Below are 17,797 nucleotides of genomic sequence, written 5' to 3'. Positions count from 1 at the left end.
CTGCTCCCCATATCGTGTCACCGTTCAGATGTGTGAATATCTGCGCTCGCTCGCTCGCCGGCCCGCCGCACAAGTAGGCCAGCGTGCGTTAATGAGGACTCCCGTCAATGAGGCGCTTCGCACTGTCCTTTCGAAGCCTTTGTCGTTTTACTCGGCTGGTAACGGTTCGCTCATTAGGAAGAAAACAACGGCCGCGTGCCTCGCACCGAGGTGACAGCCGCTCTTCAGAACTAACGAGGGGCGAAGATCTCCAACGCACAAAAATCTCGGGTTTGATGCTTTCAACTGTCGCTCAAAAGGAATAAAGATTCGGCTCTTTCAGAATTTGCCTTTGTACTGCTACCATTACTTTGATATCTGCGTTCCTGTGATGAGATATACAACATGAATGCTACATATCACTATTTTAATGCGTCAGTCCTTGACCCGAACACGTCAAAATCAATAGTCACATTCTCGATTCGTCCTTACTTCCATATGTCTCCCAAATCCATTATAATACAGGTTCTCTCAATAGCGTATTTCACATGCCAAGAAAAAAAATGACGTTAAAATGCCAAATTGGAACACTGTTAATGCTAATAATCAAGCAGGCAGAATCATCAGTACACTGTAAACGTAATAGTTAAGATCATTGTCGCTCAATAATAACCTTTAAGGCAAAATTAATATACTGCTTGACAAAAAAAAGTACTCAGAAGTGAAAGATGAAACGTAATGAAACTTCAAGGAAAGAGAGGGTATGTGATGTTAGGAGGGTGTGGTGAGAAGTAACAGAGACGAATCTGTTTGTACTGTTCTCGGGTCTCCAGGCGGGTGCAGTCGTTTTCAAACCACGATATTTCGACAGCGTTCCTTGCCGTCATCTTCAGGTGATACCTGCAGACAGCGTCTCCGCTGAATCTCCTCCCCTTTATACTCTGATCGCTCCCCACCCCTTCCCCTGCGTCATGCCGCACGCGGCGCTACGTGGAGTGGTGGTTGGGAGGGGCGGGCTGCTGGCTGCTAGCTGCTGGATGCGAACTGTGGACCATCAGATGTCCTGTGGCCTTCGTCGGGCGCGGAAACCACTTTGGGTCGGCTTTTAGTTGGCTGTGTGCTGGGTCCCATGCTTTGCTGAGGTTGAACCCGGCGTCGCTGTTGATCAGCCCATCAGCTACACGTATTTCAATCGCCTCCTTCAGCGTACGTTGAGCTGATGGGCTGATCAACAGAGACGCCGGGTTGAACCTCAGCAAAGCATGGGACCCAGCACTCAGCCAACTAAAAGCACAGCACCGATCCAAAGCGACTTCCGCGCGCGACGAAGGCCACAGGACATCTGATGGTCCACTGTTCGCATCTAGCAGCCCGGTCCCCCCCACCCCCCACCACCACCACCACTCCATGCACCGCCGCGTGAGGCATGACGCGAGGGAAGGGGTGGGGAGCGATCAGAGTATAGAGGGGAGGATATTCAGCGGAGGCGCTCAGTCTGCAGGTATCACCTGAAGATGACGGCAAGGACCGCTGTCGAAATATCGTGGTTTGAAATCGACTGCACCCGGCTGGAGACCCGAGAACAGTACAAACAGTCAATTCGCTGGGAAAGCCTAACAACACACAGCGACGAATTTGTTATTCTGTTTTCAACATCGGTTGGGATACAAGTCCGACATATTACTCGGTCGATGTTTCCGCTTCGCATTCGCAAGTTGCAGCCCAATGCCGCTAGAGGGTTCCAAATGGTTGCGCGTGACATGGCGATATGTAACGTGAGAAATAGCATGCTGTAATCGAGTTGCGAATTCAAGGAGTTCCTCCACACATGGAACACCGTCTCCTTTAGCATGCCAGTGCCAGACAACACATCTGCTACAATCCGGCGCCTTGGTCTTACTGTCATCGATCACCGTCCAAGCAGTCCCGACTTTGTCTCATCCGATTTTCATCTGATTCCAGAATATAAGGAGCATCTTCTAGGACTTCACTTTGGTAGTGCTAAAGCGGTGCAAGCAGAGTGAGTTTGTGGCTCCATTAACAAAGTCAAACATTCTATAGAGACGATTTCGACAAAATGCTCTCTCGTTGGGAGAAACGTTCTGTTCGTTACCAGGATTGCTACACTGTGAAATACAGAAATGCAAAAAAAGGTTTAGATATGCGTATTCAAATACAGAGATACGTAAACAGCCAGAATATGGTGTTGCGGTAGGCAACGCTCATATAAAACAAGTGTCTGGCGCAGTTGTTAGATCGGTTTCTGCTTCTACAATGGCAGGTTATCAACATTTAAGTGTCTCTGAAGTGGTATTATGCTATGGTGTTATAGTCGGCGCACGACCGATGGAACACAGCATCTCCGAGGCAGCGATGAAAATTGGAAATTTGCGATAAGGTCTTATGGGACCAAACTGCTGAGGTCATCGGTCCCTAAGCTTACGCACTACATAAGCTAACAAACTAATTTACGCTATGGACAATACACACACCCACGTCTAAGGGAGGACTTGAACCTCCGACGGGGAAGCTGCGCCGATCGTGACGAGGCGCTCTAGACCGCGCGGCTACCCTGCACGGCAGGCAGCGATAAAGTTGAGATTTTCCCGTAGGACCATTTCACAAGTGTACCGTCAATATCAGGAATCCGGTTAAACGCGAAATGTCCGACATGGCTGCGGTCAAAAAAATGGTCCTGCAACAACAGGACCAATGATAAAGAGAATCGCTCATCATGACTGAAGTACAACCCTTCCCCAAATTGCTGCAAATTTTAGTGCTGAGCCATCAACAAGCGTCAGCGTGCGAACCATTCAACGAAAGAGCATCGATATGGAGTTTCGCAGCCGAAGGCCCACTCGTGTACTGTTGATGACTGCACAAAACAAAGCTTTACGCCTCGCCTGCGCCCGTCAACACCGACATTGGGCTGTTGATGACTGGGAACGTGTTGCCTTGGTATCGAGCGGATGGACGTGTACGGTTATGGAGACAGTCTCATGAATCCATGGGCCCTGCATGTCAGGAGCGGGCTGTTCAAGCTGGTGGAGGCTCTATAAAGGTGTGAGGGGTGTGCAGTTGGAGTGATACGACTAGATACGACCCTGACAGTGACACGCACATTAGCATCCTGTCTTATCACCTGCATCCATTCTACATCTACATCTACACCCATACTCCGCAAACCACCTGACGGTGTGTGGCGGAGGGTACCTTGAGTACCTCTATCGGTTCTCCCTTATATTCCAGTCTCGTATTATTCGTGGAAAGAAGGATTGTCGGTATGCCTCTGTGTGAGCTCTAATCTCTCTGATTTTATCCTCATGGTCTCTTCGCGAGGTATACGTAGGAGGGAGCAATATACTGCTTGACTCTTCGTTGAAGGTATGTTCTCAAAACCTTCAACAAAAGCCCGTACCGAGCTATTGAGCGTCTCTCCTGCAGAGTCTTCCACTGGAGTTTATCTATCATCTCTTTCGCGATTACTAAATGATCCTGTAACGAAGCGCGCTGCTCTGCGTTGGATCTTCTCTATCTCTTCTATCAACCCTATCTGGTACGGATCCCACACTACTGAGCAGTATTCAAGCAGCGGCGAACAAGCGTACTGTAACCTACTTCCTTTGCTTTCGGATTGCATTCCCTTAGGATTCTTCCAATGAATCTCAGTCTGGCATCTGCTTTACCGACGATGAACTTTATATGATCATTCCATTTCAAATCACTCCTAATGCGTACTCCCAGATAATTTATGGCATTAACTGCTTCCAGTTGCTGACCTGCTATATTGTAGCTAAATGATAAGGGATCTTTCTTTCTATGTATTCGCAGCACATTACGCTTGTCTACATTGAGATTCAATTGCCATTCCCTGCACCATGCGTCAATTCGCTGCAGATCCTCCTGCATTTCAGTACAATTTTCCATTGTTACAACCTCTCGATATACCACAGCATCATCCGCAAAAAGCCTCAGTGAACTTCCGATGTCATCCACAAGGTTATTTATGTATATTGTGAATAGCAACGGTCCTACGACGCTCCCCTGCGGCACACCTGAAATCACTCTTACTTCGGAAGACATCTCTCCATTGAGAATGACATGCTGCGTTCTTTTACCTAGGAACTGTTCAATCCAATCACACAATTGGCCTGATAGTCCATATGCTCTTACTTTGTTCATTAAACGATTGTGGGGAACTGTATCGAACGCCTTGCGGAAGTCAAGAAACACGGCATGTACCTGTGAACCCGTGTCTATGGCCCTCTGAGTCTCGTGGACGAATAGCGCGAGCTGGGTTTCATACGACCGTCTTTTTCGAAACCCATGCTGATTCCTACAGAGTAGATTTCTAGTCTCCAGAAAAATTATACTCGAACATAATACGTGTTCCAAAATTACGTGTTCCAAAATTCTACAGCTGATCGACGTTAGAGATATAGGTCTATAGTTCTGCACATCTGTTTGACGACCCTTCTTGAAAACGGGGATGACCTGTGTCCTTTTCCAATCCTTTGGAACGCTACGCTCTTCTAGAGACCTACGGTACACCGCTGCAAGAAGGGGAGCAAGTTCCTTCGCGTTCATTGTGCATTCCGACGGACTTGGGCAATTCCAGCAGGACGATGCGACACCCTACAATCTACAATTCTTAAGAGTGGCTCCAGGAACACTCTTCTGAGTTTAAACGCTTCCGATAGCCTCCAGACTCCCCGGATATGAACATTATTGCGCGTATCTGAGATGCCCTGCAACTGAGATCTCCACCCCCTCGTATTCTTACGGATTTATAGATAGCACTGCAGTATTCATGGTTTCAGTTCCCTCCAGCACTACTTCAGACATAAGTCGAGTCCATGCCGCATCGTGTTGCGGCACGTCTGCGTGGTCGCGGGCGCCCTACACGACATTAGGCAGGTGTACCGGATTCTTTGACTCTTCAGTGTAAATATGTGAACCTGCAAAGTAAATATGTAGAATATTAATGTTTGTTGTGTTTGAATAGTGTTATGCGTTTTCACATAAAAAAATTCGGAGGAACTAATTTTCAGCAGGCCCCGTATTTCAGTAATTACGAACTCGAGTTGCATTACGAGTCGATGTGACTGTAAGACGTTGCACGACGTGGAACTTCAATGCATGCATTTATTCGGTTGGGATGGGTGTCCTGCAGCCCGGTGGATCCTCTCTTGAGGCAATCCGGCCGACAACTTCCGTAACTGGTCCTTAATATCTTGGATATTGGCACTGCGACGGAATTGACATCTGAGCTGGTCCCACACATGTTCTGTCACAGAGAATTCGGCACATCTTAGTGCCCGCGCGAGGACCTCAACATCATGCAGACAATTCATAGACACACGTGATTTGTGTGGACTAGCATTATACTGTTACCAAATGGCACAACACTGCTGTCGCCTGAGACGCTGGACGTCATTGAGTTACCCTTATGCCATCAGAGGTACCTCAAGTCACTACCAGCCGTGACTATGCCATGCCCGAAAGATTCCAACACCATTACGCCATGATTAATAACGCCGTGCCTTTCCATAACTTTGAACTAATAGTACCTGTACCATGTCGCCACCATTCTGGTCGTCGATGGTTATGCTGGTTAGTGCAAGATCGCGATTCATCGCTGAACGCAGCGAGACGCCATTCCTCAGCAGTCCATGTTTCCCGATCACACGTAGCTACATTCCAAACGCTGCCCTTTCGGCCACATTCCAAACGATGCCGTTTCGTTGTGTTAACGACATCCTATGCGTGGAACTGTAATTCCCTAATCATTCACTTCCCCGTGTTATGAGCATAAAATATTGTAGTCGACAGTATACGTAACATTATAGATATTAACAGGATCTTGTTCAGTCCAAGTGGCCTAACGAACAGTGATGATCTGAATGAGGGAGTATGAGCAACATGTCGGTACGTCAGGACAACAGTAGCTCCTGTTCAAATGGTTCAAATGGCTCTGAGCACTATGGGACTTAACTTCTGTGGTCATCAGTCACCTAGAACTTAGAACTACTTAAACCTAACTAACCTAAGGACATCACACACATCCATGCCCGAGGCAGGATTCGAACCTGCGACCGTAGCAGTCCCGCGGTTCCGGACTGCGCGCCTAGAACCACTAGACCACCGCGGCCGGCGTAGCTCCTGTCCACATGTGTCTGTTGAGCAATATGTACAGCTGATAGTGATTTAAAAAGTTCACGATGATTCAAAGCTGTTGTATTTACTGATGCGAGAACTATTGTCCTTCTAACATGAAACTGGTACTTCAGCTTCTCAGTCTCCTGGACATGGATACTTTGTAATCGCCACAACACTCAAACAAACCGTCAGAGAGTGCAGCTACCAGATTTTCATGGTTGTCATGAGTATGTTATTGAGGAAGAATGGAGGGTAATTACTTTCTAACATCGAGTCGACGACGGCTGATCAGATGCTCTAATAGACGCAATAAGTAAAGTAAATTGCCTTTCTCCTTATCAAAGTAACCATCCCAGCATTTACCTTAATCGGGTTAAGTATATCACCCAAATCTTAAGTGCCAAATGGAGATTTCAACAACTATCTTTCCTACTGACAGACCACAATCTTTCAATTCTGTCACCTGACAAGGTTTAATATGTCATTTGGTTCACTTTTAGGGAGAACGTGCATCTTTCATAAAATGTGCAGCTGACAAAACAAAACAAAAAAAAGCTGAAGTGCTGCTTCGTCCGGTGAACCTGGCAGTAAGGAAAAGTAGCTATTAAGAGCGGTCACAATTCAGCAGCGCGCGTTTTGCTTCAAAAGAAGGACGCTGCTGGTCTGAAGATGCTCCAGTACGTTACAGTAGTCCAAATATTTCACTGACAGTAAGTAATTATCTTTTCTTGGCCTTTTTCTCCCCGTCTGATGACTGTGGTAGGTATCAGGTTCGTTACAACCTACGAATGAAAAGAGAACTGAAGTTGCAGTATCACCCTTGCAGTTTCCACTGTGGCGGTCACTACATCATTACCCATCGAACGTGTTGCTGCTGAAAGACACAAACATTCACAGTATTTTTTTCCACAATCTTAAATTATATCACATAAACGAGGCCTGCCGATTAGAACAGCTGTCCTGTACGTCCAGTATTCCGTGATTCATTACATGTTCTGTGGTCAACTATTTCGGTAGTGGGCGTTACATGTCTGTTGCTCTGGAGCCTTGATTTTCCGCAGTTATTTTTATTCGTGTCAAAGGCATCAATTACAAGGAAATTAACAGAAATTAACAGTTATAAAACATTTAAATAGACAAAGAACATTGACATGTTAACATAAATAGGCCTTAGAAATCTATAATTAACTTGCTTTTTCCCAAAAGTAAGGTACGTTCAAAGCATTACAGTTAGCACACACTTAGAAGTAACTGTACATAAATGAACATTCATAAATACACGTAAGTATAGACTAAATAGTTTAAGTGTCATCGCCCAGAAACGGGAAACGTCCAAGGCGTTAGAACTGGTCAGCATCAACTCTTCTTCGGTACATGCTGGAGGGAACAGACGACAGTTGCGCAGGTGGGACTTCGTCTGCTCCTATCCACACTCACAAGTCGAGGACCCTCTAGCGTATCCCCATTTTTCAAGAGTTTCTTTACACCGCCCAACATCAGTTCGTAATCTGTTGAGGGACTTCCAGGTACTCCAGCTCTCATTATCACCGGAAGATAGTTCTTCTTTAGGTTGTCTCCATCCTAGAGGAGCAGTCTCTTCTCTTTTTCGCAGGGCGGAGTAGCCGCGCGGTCTCAGGCGTCTTGTCACGGTCCGCGCAGCTCCTCCCGTCAAAAGTTCCAGTCTTCCCTCGGGCATGGGTATGTGTGTTGTCCTTAGCGTAAGTTCGTTTAAGTTAGATTAAGTAGTGCGTAAGCTTAGGGACCGATGACCTCAGCAGTTTGGTTCCATAAGCCCTTACTACAAATTTCCAATTTTCTACTCTTCACACGTCTAGCCTTTAGTTTGTGCTATTGTTTACAAAGACCCTTACAGAACTTTTTCTGGCCTTCAAGCGAGACGCTGCTGGGGAATGGCCAAATAATGGGCGAGTGTCAGATGGGCTCTGCGTCCTTCTGCTTGAGCAGCTGATTCAGGCCTGATGTCGGGCGGAGCTATACCTGCTAGATGATACAGCTGCTCCACTTTAGTGGGTCTTAGGCACCCAGTGATCACGTGGTACGTCTCATTCAGAGTGGTGCCCACGTGCCTAATATGGCAGGAGTTATGCCAGACAGGCGCTGCATATTCGCCCGCAGTGTTGCAGTTATAAGTTCGTTTTGTATGAACAGTAGTAACCCAAGCAGAAATTGTGCTGCATCTACGCACATTGTCCGCAAGCCACCTTACGCTGCGTGGCGGAAGGTGCCACGTGCTATCCTTTCCTTTCCTGTTCCACTCGCAAGTAACACTGGTTCTCTAAACATCCGTAATAGAGCCTCGTGTAAAGAGCGTCCTCTTCCCTCCACGAATTCCCATATGCGTAGCGTTTCCATAATATTTGCTTGCTGATCGAAACTACAGGTAACAAATCTAGTAACCCGCCCCCTAATTGCTTAGATATCTTTTTTCAACCAGACATGGTGTGGATCCGGAACACTAGAGCAGTACCAAGGAGTGTGTCACACAACTATCATGTATGCAGTGTCTTTTACAGATGAACCACACTTTTCTAAAAGTCTCCCAATAAATCGAAGTCGACCATTCGTCTTCCCTACTACAATCTTTACGTGCTCGTTTCATTTCATATAGCTTCGCAGAGTTTAACATAGATATTTAATCGACGTATAGGTGTCAAGCACTACACTGCTAAAGCTATATTTGAACATTGCGGGTGTGTTTTTTCTACTCATCTGTGTTAATTTGAATTTTTCGTCCGTTTAGAGCAAGCTGCTATTCATCACACAAACTAGGAATTATGTGTAAGTCATCTTGTATCCTCCTACAGTCACGTAAAGACACCTTACCGTACACCACAGCGTCGTCAGCAAACAGGCGTAAATTGCACTTTACCCTGTCCATTGAATCATTTTTTGTAGGCGAGTAACAGTGGTCCTATCACACTCCCTCGGGCACCCCTGACGAGAATCTTGTCTCTGACGAATACCCATCATCGAGGACAATGTGCTGTTTTCCTCTCAGATGTCTGGGAACCTCCTCCGTATGCTCGGATCTTCGTCAACAGTTTGCAGTGGAGCACAATGGCAAACGCTTTCCGTACATCGAGGAATATAAAATCTGCCTGTTTCCCTCCATCCATCGTTTGTACTTGTAGGATATTATGTGAGAAAAGGGCAAGGTGAGTTTCTAAATCCGTGCTGTTTTGTGGACAGAATCTTCTCTGTCTCAAGGACATTGACTATATTCGAACTCATAATGTGTTTAAGAATTCTGCAGCAAATTGATGATAAGTATGTAGGTCTGTAATTATACGGATCCGTTCTTTTACCTTGAGAGAGGACAAGTTACTCTCTCCCCCATGTTTCCCATACGGAAAATTATTAAACATTTCATTAAAACCTGACGAACCTTGAGCAAGACTCTAGAAAGTTTATAGCCTGAGCAGACGTTGATGGAGCCCGGTATGACGCTAAAAGTATGAGGTACTTTTACGATTCTTAGCTCGTAGAAATGGCATGTTGGGAGTTGAAATAACAAAAATTTCAACTGAGACCAGGGGTACACACTCAGCAGAGCATGGGGGCGGGCGTTTGACATCGAAAGAAAGCAAAGACAGATGCGCGACGCGAAAGCGGCAGTTTCAAACGTGGCGCCTGCCCCTGGCGCCACCTCTCGTCACCGGTGCTGCCAATGGCAATAGCTCCGCTAGCTGCCCGGGTCGACTTACGCGCGCGCCCCACATTGTTAAACGAGAAACCGTAGCAGCCCCGGCAGTCAGTGAACTCCTGACGATGATAGTGGAGGTGGTCATCGAAAGCTCGAGGATTTTATTCGAACTGACGCGGCTGGAAAACCGAGAACGTTTTATTCAACAGAAGATCATGTTGGAAAAGGACATAGACGCGGCAGGATTCCACAGTCCTGTCAAATTCTTCGAATCCCTGGTCAAGAAGAACCAATTCTTGGATCAACCGTACAGTCCCAAGGAAATTATAAGGCAATGCTACATTAAATTACTTTTACGTTACGAGCAACTGCTCATCGGTAGATGCTGCGATTCAATCCAAGCTTTCAAGAGTGCGCTGTGCGAACTCGAGTACGTGAATGAAATTCACAACTTGTGGGAAAGAAGTAGAAATAATGACCGTAACTGGCCAGCTTCGCCAGAGAGGAATGACGATGGACGAAATGGGGGAAAACATAGATCGAACCGAAGCAAAAATTCAGACTTCAATGGGAATATCCAGCCATCATGGGAAAATAGAAGAAGACGAGAAAATTACAATCATAACAACAGCTACTACTACTACCGACTAAACGGAAACTGGAGAGAGCAACAGAACTCGAACCAGGATCAACAGAATTCTAGGAACCAACAGCAAAGCAATAGCAGGACATACAATGGTCGAGGTCAATGGAATAAACAACGTAGCGAATATGTGCAACTGAGGCCACCTAACCTATCGCAGAGGTCACGCAGAGAAAATTCAAACAGGAATTGACACACAGGCGCTGCGGACTCAGCTCAAAACAATGCCGCAAAAAGTATCCGAATGAGCGATATTAACCTGTTATATTACGAAGATACAAGAGAACTGCTACAGGAAGAGAAGGAGATCATGACACGACCGGATGTACACCCCATCATTCACATCACAGTCGGAAAGGTCAATCTAATAGGATTCGACATACAAGGAATGCGCCCAATCTCTCTTCTGACAGCTCTATCTAAAATTTTTGAGAAAGTAATGTATTCAATAGTAGCCTCCCATATTTGTAAAAATAAAGTACTAACAAAATGTCAGTTTGGTTTTCAGAAAGGCTTTTCAACAGAAAATGCTATATACGCTTTCACTGATCAAATATTAAATGCTCCGAAGAACTGGACATCACCCATTGGTATTTGTTGTGATCTCTCAAAGGGCTTCGATTGTGTAAATCATGGAATTCTTTTATATAAGCTAAATCATTATGGTTTGAGGGGGGCAGTGCACAAATGGTTTAATTCATACTTAACCGGAAGAATGCAGAAAGTTGAAAGAGTGGTTCATGTAATGTTAAAACAACAGCTGATTCCTCAAACTGGGGGGGGGGGGGGGGCTATCAAGTACGGGGTCCCACAGGGTTCGGTCTTAGGTCCTTTACTGTTCTTGATATACATTAATGACTTACCATTCCACATAGATGAAGTCGCAAAGTTAGTTCTTTTTGCTGATGTTACAAGTATAGTAATAACATCCAAAAACCAAGAACTAAGTGATGTAATTGTAAATGATGTTTTTCACAAAATTATTAAGTGGTTCTCAGCAAACGGACTCTAAATTTTGATAAAACACAGTATACATAGCTCTGCACAGTAAATGGCACAACTCCAGTAAGAAATGTAGACTTTGAACAGAAGTCTGTAGCTAAGGTAGAATTTTCAAAATTTTTAGGTGTGTCCATTGATGAGAGGTTAAACTGGAAGCAACACATTGATGGTCTGCTGAAACATCTGAGTTCAGCTACGTTTGCTATTAGGGTTATTGCAAATTTTGGTGATAAGAATCTCAGTAAATTAGCTTACTATGCCTACTTTCATTCACTGCTTTCGTATGGCATCGTATTCTGGGGTAATTCATCGTTGAGTAGAAAAGTATTCATTGCTCAAAAACGTGTAATCAGAATAATTGCTGGAGCCCACCCACGGTCATCCTGTGGACATCTATTTAAGGATCTAGGGATCCTCACAGTATATATATATATATATATATATATATATATATATATATATATATATATATATTCACTTATGAAATTTGTTGTTAATAATCCCACCCAGTTCAAAAGTAATAGCAGTGTGCATAGCCATAACACCAGGAGAAATGATGATCTTCACTATGCAGGGTTAAATCTGACTTTGGCACAGAGAGGGGTAAATTATGCTGCCACAAAGGTCTTTGTTCACCTACCAAACAGCATCAAAAGCCTGACAGATAGCCAATCAACATATAAAAATAAATTAAAAGAATTTCTAGATGACAATTCCTTCTACTCATTGGCTGAATTTTTAGATATAAATTAAGGGAGGGGAAAAAAAAAACAACTTAAACATTAGTGTCATGAAATATTTTGTGTAATGTAATATCTTGTATAGACATATTTTATTAACCTGACACGTTCCACATCATTACGAAGTGTCGTATTCATGATCTATGGAACAAGTATTAATCTAATCTAATCTAATCTGCGAATCATTCTTGGCCGACACTCACGCTGAAGAAAACCAATATCACCGGCGCTCTGAGAGGGAAGCATACAAAAGTGCAGTTACAAACCAGGTTGCCGTTCAGCTGCCGAGGGCATACCTTAGAAGCGAAATTACTGGTCGTCCCTTCTTTGGCCGTTGAGATTATGTTTGTCATGGATTTTGTAAATCAACAACAGGATGTGGGGTGAGGAAAAGTGACTTTACATAAAGACGGTCTGCAAATATAATCTTCATGATTACCTTTGCAGACCACGTAACACGTTTGCAAATCCCTTCCGAATGCCTCAATCTAAACTACGCATAAAAAAGAGGGGGAGAGAAAAATCAGTCGTGTCACCATGAGTGTAGCCGCAACACTGAAGATGTTGAGCAAATTTGACGAGAGGTTCGCGATGCTATTGATCACATACTACGGAATTTAGTAAACACCCCGACGCAGGAAAAAAGAAGAGGTAGAGGGGATACTAAGGGAAAACGCGGATGTCTTTCTACCGAAAACCGGAGCAATCAGAAATTTAATGTCTGCGTTTCGGGTGCCGGAACACACTAAAGTCTTCGTACCTCCCTACCAAATCCCACACGCCTACAGACAGAAGGTTTCTCTCGAGATCAAGAGGATGCTTGACGAAGACATCATTGAACCAACAAGCTCTACCTACAATAGCCCGCTCACAGTGGTAGAGAAGGCTGACGGCTCGATCCGTTTGGTGCTGGATTCGCGCCAAAACAATACAATCATTGAGCCAGAGACACATCGTCCGGAAAAGCTGGAGGAAGTCCTGCTAAATTTCCGTGGTGTTATGGTTTTTTCATCTCTTGACTTGCGGTCCAGCTTCTGGAAAATTATGCTCCACCCTGACTGCAGGAAATACATTTCGTTCGTGGTATTCGGGAAATGCTATCGATTTAAACATCTACCATTAGGGCTAAACGTGTCTTTATCTGCCTTCATCAGAGGATTCGATATCATCTTGAAGGATTCCATTAAGCAAATGATCACCACCTACGTGGACGACCTCTTGATAGCGGAACTGACGGGGAGAGAACACAGTGCGATCCTCAGAGAAGTCCTACAGACCTTCAAAGAATGCGGCGTAAGCGCAAACATCACGAAGTCATGCATAGAAGCCTCACGAGTAAAATTCCTCGAACATACCATTACCGCGGAAGGAATCACACCAGACCCGAACAAAATAGAGCCAATTATGAAATTTGCCAAGCCAACAACCAGGAAACAACTACGTGGCTTCCTTGGCATTGCAAATTTCTACAAACAATTTGTCCATATGAAGAAATTGGCGACACAACGGCTATGCCAGCTCACAGGAAAAAAGACGCCGTGGAAACGGGACGACGTGGCGGAAGATGAATTCCAAGGCCTCAAAACCGCGCTGATTAATGCGGCAATTCTTTCGCACCCCATCCTAGAGGACTACTTTTGCATGGCGTCAGACAGCTCCTACTCTGGGATTGCAGTAGTGATTTTCCAACGATATCAGCAAGGGGGACACATGGTGCACAAAACTATTGCTTTTGGAAGCCGAGTCCTCAGCAAGGGTGAAAGAAATTATTCGGTTACTGAATTAGAAGCTTTGGCGGTTGTTTTCCGCTTCCAGAAATTTCTTTTTTCTTGTATGGGAGAAAAACTTGGAATTACTCCTCACAGCTAAACTCCGAAACAAACGTCTAACTAGATGGCTACTCTTGCTCCAGGTGTATGACTTTTCGATCACACACATACAAGGGAAAGAGAACATCATTGCGGATGCGTTGTCACATTCACATGTCGGGCTAGAAACAAATGAGGCTAACCGATTGGAAAACGAACACTACAGCTTGTTCTATATGAAGAAGGTTGCATTTGAGAATTATGTAACCTCGAGCCTCAAAGATATCAGCAAGGAGCAGGACGAGGATCCAGGTCTATTTGCTCTAAAACAGAGGGTGAAAGACAAGAGGAAATCAAACCTGAGGCAGTTATACTTAGGACGAATAGGCTTTCTGTTCTTTCGAACTGAGGGAGAAGGAGCGCCCTGGCGCGTTTGCATTCCAGTAAAACTAATGAACAAGATCATCTGGCACACGTACCTGAGTTACGCACGTTTTGGACCCAGGAAATGCTACTTAAAATTACGCACAGTGTGCTATTTCAAAATTATGGACAGAAAAGTCAGGAAGGTTTTGGTTGTCTGCATAGCGTGTCAGAAGTCAAAGCACGTCACTGTGGCAACGCAACCACATCTATATCCCATCACCCCATGAAAGTTGAATCACATTGGAGGAACAGATTTCGTGGGCCCACTAGTGCGAACAAATATAGGATACTGCTCCATCCTTGTGGTAATAGAGCTGACATCCAAGTGCGTCACTTTAACCCCGCTCAAGAAAGCAACTGCGGAGTCAGTATGTAGAGCGTGCTGCAAGGATTTACTCACGCAAATCGGCCATGTCGACAGGAACTCAGTTCGAGTCAGAGAAGTGGAAAGAGATGTTGCGGAAAAACAGAATCGTACCCATATTCGCTTCCATACGACATCCACAATCGTCGCCAGCAGAGAGAGTGATGAAAAGTCTGGGAAACCTCTACCGTATCTACTGCGCGAAACGACACGCCACCTGGGACATTTTCCTACGTGACTTCCAGGACGTGATAAACGAGATGCCACACGGTGTCACCAGAATAGGACCAATAACAGTTCTCAAGAACAGGCAACCCACAGATCTCATCTGTGAGGTTTTAAATTTTCCCCGATGAACTCGAGAACAACACCAACAAGTTGTTCACCTTGCGCTCAGGAGATGCGTGAGGCAGAAGAGCAATGGAAAAGGAGTTGTGATAGAAAAGCACGCGAGAGAGAGTGCCGAATTGGCCAAAAAGTGCTCGTTAGAAGTTTCCATCTATCCAACAAACAGAAACAGCTGTGCCACAAATTCTATCCCATCTATTATGGACCTGTCCGTGTTCGGAGAATCGCTTACTTGAACTCTGTGGAAATAGAGGCCTTGAAATCAAGGAAATCTGTTGGCATCCACCAGGTCTGTCATGTCAAGCCATTCGCAGAATAAATGTACATAGATATATTGATCAGTGAAGGTGCAGTATGTAGATAGTCTCCATTGATGAACTGTTTAACGTAATTTGATGTTAATGTTGTGTTGCTTAGCGTAATTTTCCATTTGTTCTGTTCCGGTGTTATTTTGTTTGTTTGTTTGTCATTTACATTGGTTTTCAGCATGAGTCCTTGTTAAACGTGGTCAAATGAGTTGTGTATTTGTGACATCTTCACGCCAACATTCACTGTCAGGTGGCAGATTGAATTAAAATGCTGTTGCAAAATATTATATCTCATCAAAAATTGGAACTTTTTGTGGCAGGCACGTTGCAATACAGAGTTCTCCACACAACTGAGTACTGCTATGATTTCTTTGAAACTCACAATTGTTGTCCGATTTCCGCTCCCAGGAGAGCAAGGAGATCTGTCGGAAGTTACCCGAAATTGAGCATCGTACTCTGCCATAGCATCCTCGTAGAAGAGCCTTCACAAGTATCTCCATGGCCACTGAAACTTTTTCTGTTTACTTCCCATGGTTTCTTGTACACTGCCCAAGAGACGGATTTACGTCCCTTTAAATTTTTCTTGGTGTCAAGACGGTAGACCGCGCCATAGAACAAGTGCGTCTCGATTGTCGGATATGTTTCGTATAGTGCTAGCGGTCCACGATTTGGTCGCGTGTCGACGCTAAGACTCAGTGTGTTATGAGCATGTGGATCTCGATTTTCGGATGTGTTTTATATGGTGTTAGCGGTCCACGCGTTGGGTGCGTGCCGACTGTAAGACACAGTGCTTTATGAGCATGTGAGTCTCGATCTTCGGATGTGTTAGCGGTCCACGCTTTGGGCGCGTGTAGACACTAAGACTCGATGTGTTATGAGCCATCGCCTGCTGAACGATGTAGCCCGTCTCATGGTGGAATTTTGCTAGTGCCATGTGAGCGCTGTGAGCGCCATCGGCGAAATATTGTGTATGGGGAGTTAGCACGGACAAGTGCAAGTTACAGTAGAGTGGCAAAGCACAGACCCAGAAATAGGAAGCAGAAATGAAACTATGGGCCATGGATGATATATATATATATATATATATATATATATATATATATATATATATCACACCACATAATTTACTTCTGTACATCATTAAAAGGGCCCTGCAGTCATTAAATTTATTTTCGGATTTGCGTCCTAACTAATAAAATAAAATAAATATTTAAAAAAAATTTTTACTCATCATTATTTTCTTTTCTGTAAATTGATTATATCGATGTAATGACATTTGTGAGAGAATATGGCACTTCACCACACTTGAGGATTGTGCAGACTCCAGAACCAACATGGCAGACTGGACGTCATGGCCCACGTCAGCCAGCGAAAGACAAGTGGAGTGGGCTGCCGTAATGAGACAGCTGTAGCAGCCCAGGTGCAGGTGACCACCCACTGAGACCGGCCACTGCCAACTGATGCGCTTACATCACGCAGCCCTGTCGTCTATTATTTGAGGCGGCATGTCTCAACCCAGTGCAGACAGCAGGACGCCGCCACATGCCAGCAACAACTCCCTAGAGGCCAACAACCCGCCATGACACTAATCAAGGGACAAGCGTGTCACATGGTATCACAGTCGATGCTTGCGCCGAGCCTAACCGACTCACCGGGGTGCCGAGAGTGACGCGTCCCATCAACAAGAGGCGAGCTAACCGGATGTACCACACCGGCAGGCGCTTGTTCCGATGCAGAGGTGAATGAGAGGAGCACGGTTGTCCCACATTCTGCTAATGCTGAATTAATATATTTGCCAGGGGGTGGGTTGCATGTCATGCCAGTTCCTGATAGCTGACTGGGCAAGACCAGGATCAGGCCAAGGGTCCTGCTGCAGTCTGTAAGCTGTCCAAGGTGCCGGTTGCTGCCCAGACACCAGATGCTGCCTGAGATGAAAGGGGCTGCCAGAGGCATCTGCTGCCCCTTCTGCTACGACATGTGCTGAGTGAGAGGCCATTGCACTCAGGCACAAATTGCTGTTCTTCGGTCCTATCATTCACAGTTTATGTGTGTCCATAAGTGCTGTGTTTTCAATTTCTGGTCATGGACTGTGCGGCTGGTCCCGGCGGAGGTTCGAGTTCTCCCTCGGGCATGGGTGTGTGTGTTTGTTCTTAGGATAATTTAGGTTAAGTAGTGTGTAAGCTTAGAGACTGATGACCTTAGCAGTTAAGTCCCATAAGATTTCACGCACATTTGAACATTTTTTCTCAATTCCTGTGACATTTTCATTTGTGATATTTGTCTCCCCAGGGACCCTTGTGAATGGAGTGTTGCGATACCTTTCTCTAATGTCATTATGTAATATCTTTTTGTACTT

Source organism: Schistocerca cancellata, chromosome 2 (assembly GCF_023864275.1).
Source record: "Schistocerca cancellata isolate TAMUIC-IGC-003103 chromosome 2, iqSchCanc2.1, whole genome shotgun sequence".
Lineage (NCBI taxonomy): Eukaryota > Metazoa > Arthropoda > Insecta > Orthoptera > Acrididae > Schistocerca > Schistocerca cancellata.
This window is presented reverse-complemented; position numbering follows the sequence as displayed.